This window comes from Austrofundulus limnaeus, unplaced genomic scaffold (genome assembly GCF_001266775.1).
Source record: "Austrofundulus limnaeus strain Quisiro unplaced genomic scaffold, Austrofundulus_limnaeus-1.0 Scaffold109, whole genome shotgun sequence".
NCBI classification, from domain to species: domain Eukaryota; kingdom Metazoa; phylum Chordata; class Actinopteri; order Cyprinodontiformes; family Rivulidae; genus Austrofundulus; species Austrofundulus limnaeus.
The window spans coordinates 1082955-1087087 of NW_013952511.1; the positions used below are offsets into that span (position 1 = coordinate 1082955).

Consider the following 4133-nt stretch of genomic DNA (forward strand, 5'->3'; position numbering starts at 1 on the left):
GGGTTGAAACCACAAATTAAAGCATCAATTTTCATAAATCAAGAAAACTTTTAAAACTTTTTTTTTACAATAATCAGAACAAGAGATCCAATAGATTAAAATCAAGAAACATTTGAACAAAAAGACAATAACTAAACCCAAGGCTGACTGAAACCAAACAAAAAGAACATGGAAGTTCAGAAAACTCAACAAAATCAAACTCAAAAACAAGACTTTTCATTAAAACACACACGTGCCAGTCTGTATCCTGTTCCAGAGGGATGAATCCTCCTCAGGGTATAAATGGATCAGATGAAAAATGTCTGCTGTTTGATGAAAAACTGTCCAGATGAAGCAAGACTAACCCAAACCATGATACTTAGCAGGCTGTAAAGCAGTGCATTATTTTAAACAAATAAATAAATAAGGACAACAAATCACTTTTAACGTATCTGGAAATCAGTCATCCAGGTTATCATACAACAATTAATTACTTTTCCACAAAAAATGATTCAGTCAACCGTTATATAAAATGTATGCTAAAATACAAATTTTCTATAACACAATCATTTATCACCAAGTGTCTATTTTTGAATTTTCTGACTGCATAGAGCTCCAGAGCATTTGCTGTTTATTAAACAGATTTGATCATTGAAGTCAAAATGTTCTAATTGAAAGACAATAAAAATGTTTAAAAAAGAGAGCTATAGTTAAAAATCTGAGTTTCTTTTATTATATATTAACACACAAAAAAATCAGCACTGATGTTGGACTATAGTACTTGTTAAATATTAAGATTTCACTTCACATAATTTATTGCCACGGTTTTTCTGTGATGCTGAGGAAACTGTTAAAACTGATTTGTGCTCTTACAGCCTTTGAAAAATATTACACTGCTGATGGAGTCCTGTCTCTTCCATCTTCCATTTTGACCCTCTGGCATATAATGACATTTATAGCCACATTTAAAATGTAACACCATGTCTCTCTTGACAAGTCAAGCATCGGTCTTGCTTTAAATGAGTTTATGAAGGGAATAGAAGAATGTTAATTGGATGTGCAGCTATGAATTCAGGACAGTTTTCTCAGAAGACGTCTGCTCACTGTGATAAAACCCATTGTACTGGACTTCAGATACCCACCAAAATAAAATAAAGAAAGCAACAAGAAAAGGCCAAGACGCGCACTGAATCATTTTAAATAAAAATATGTCTGTCTACAAAAACACATTGAGTTTACATTTTGTAAATAACCCATTGTTATTGGTCATGTTCGAAAGTGAAACTTAAACAAGTTTTTGAATGATTTGTTTTATAATTAAAGCACTCTTTGAACACAAATCATCCACAGCCTTTCAAACCAGAGACTTTTTGCTAACAGAGCGGCAGCGCTAAGAGCCACCAATAATGCTAACATTTTAAAGCAAAGATCTCATGCAACAAGTAGTACTTGGGTGTGTGTTGTGACTGACCCTTAGCTACTACCTCACCAAATTTTAGCACAGCATTTGCAAAATTGACAGAATTGCCATTTACTTCAGTGTTTATTAAAACCACACCATCTTGAATTGGATTGGCTCAAAAGGTTAAGTTGTAAAAATGTTTATGAAACATGTTGCTAACAGACAGAGTTGACTTGCAGCATATCTGGAATATGTTTGTGCTCAGAATGTGTTGGTGATGAGTTTTAACTACCATGCCATATTCTAACTCGATATCAAAACAGCCTGAGTTATAGTCATTCTTGTCTTCATTAGCAGCCATCTTGGAAAAGATTTATTCTAAAAACTACGCAGCTGAAGATGTACATTTTTTTCAAGATATGTGAACAAATGAACACATCCACTCAGACAGGAAAAACATCACCTGACTTTTCTCTTTCAGCAGGCAATAAATGCATTTATATATGATGAACTTATACATGTTGGCTCCATAAAATGTTAATTAATATTCATATATTTTTGTTTCAGGTTCCTTATGTAACATGGTTGGTTGAACTAGTTTAAAGTTACATAATTTATTTGGCAAGATTAATAAATCTTGTAACAAATATGTCTTCATTCATGACAACACAAACCTAACACTGGTTCATAGAAAAGATCATCCATCCATCCATCCATCCATCCATCCATCCATCCATCCATCCATCCATCCATCCATCCATCCATCCATCCATCCATCNTCCATCCATCCATCCATCCATCCATCCATCCATCCATCCATCCATCCATCCATCCATCCATCCATCCATCCATCCATCCATCCAAGTTTGCTTATCTTACAAAAAACTTTCAAACACAAAGTGTGCATTCAAAAAAAAAATCTGCAAACTGAACAAAAACAATTTTTAGTAAAAAGGTGATTTAGCCTTAACAGACTGTGCTAAAATTATTCAAATGTAATAAATTAGAACAACACATCAGGAAAGAAAGCCACTTYTTGTAAACACATTTTGATTTATTCAACGGGTCATTTTTTAAAAGTGTATTCCATTCACATGCAGCCCTGTTGCTTCACTCYGAACAGTTTTAAATGTGTAAACAGATTTATTTCGGTGTGTGTATTCATGAGTGAAAATAACAAGCAGAGAAGTCAAACCGTCATCGTCCAACAAACGTCCAATTTCTTTTCTCCCTCTGTCTCTCCTGGTATTTAAGTGTTACTGTGTTGCTTTGCGAGTGACAAGCCAAGGCCTGAGGCGCTGAAGCCAGCACCAGGGGGATGGTTTGTGTGTGTGTCAGGGCGCTGATGGTGCGTGACGGACACCTATCCCATAATAATATCATTCACATTCAAGAGATCCAATATGCCTCTCCTCTCTCCGTTCCACTCCCTCTTCTTTCTCTCCATTCTGTGCTTTTATTTTTTTTTGTCCACCATAGATTCTCATCACTCCCTCCAGCCCTTTTATTCACTCATTGTGCCATCCTTCTGAGAGATGGAGACAGAAAACCACAGAAACGCTGGTGTTTCTGTGCACGTATACAACGGCGTTCGGCTTAGAAGGAAATAGATGTGTGACAACACGGTGTGACTTGCAATATTCTTTAACAATGGGTGTGACTGTGAAGGAGGAAATCACCTTCGCGCCTCCACACATCCACAACATACTCACTGTCATTCAGATGTCCCTAAACATGTCAAACACACATTTGCTTTTTCTTTGCACAGCATGCACGCGTCCATATTTGAATATCCATATGCTGAATGTWCACAAACGCATGCTCACAAACACACACAAAGATAATTAATGGTGGTGGCGAATCCCCCTCAGCTGTGGGAGATTAAATTGCTTTTTCACCCTCCACAGATTTCAGGGCTCTCGTTATGTTGATGATGCCAGAGTCACTCAGAGAAGCAGAAACTGTCTGCCATTTGCTCCCCAATCGTCCTCGGTGCCCCCCCCCACCTACCCATGTCCCCAAACACAAAACCTACACATATCCATAGGAATTATATCTACTCAGGAACAAGCATCATGCACAAATATGCAGATATGTTAGAATGACTGTGATAGAGCATCGCACACAAGAAACCATAAAACCATACAAAAATGACAAAAAAAACCCCGATCAAAAATACATGATAAAACCATTAAAATTATCCAAAAATGTCATCTTTCTCTCTGTATTGAAAACTAGTGAGAACAAATTAAATTTAAAAGCACCTGAAATTATGTGCCTGTTTGATGCGAGGCAGCAGCTAAATCCACAGTTTAGAAACTGCAACAAAAGACCTGATCATCTCTGTGGACAAGCTTGGACCTCACAACAACTAAAGACCCACGTGAACCAGCCTGGACCTCAGGACAACTAAAGATCTGATCAGTTCTGTGGAACATGGACTTCAGGAGAACTAAAAACTCCATCATCTGAAGAAATACTATTTCTTGCGTAAAACTGTGTTATCTCTTACATTTTTAAATAGATTCACCCAAAGAAATAGAAACAAGTGGTGTGTTTGTGACAGCTGGTAAAAAAACAATCACATAATATTCACTTTGCTCAGTAAGTATTGATGCAAACGCTGGTTCATTGTTTCAGTGAGAACTCTTTTTAGTCCTTAATGATTCACAAGTCAAAGTTAAATGGCTGAAAAGAAAGAAAGAAAGAAAGAAAGAAAGAAAGAAAGAAAGAAAGAAAGAAAGAAAGAAAG

The 4133-nt window shown here is 36.5% G+C and overlaps 1 protein-coding gene across 5 annotated transcripts in view; it reads right to left on the bottom strand.

Annotated features, from left to right (window-relative positions):
- Positions 1–4133, bottom strand: part of gria4a (glutamate receptor, ionotropic, AMPA 4a) — a gene marked incomplete at its 5' end in the record, with an annotated part of 137621 nt that overhangs the window by 24163 nt on the left and 109325 nt on the right.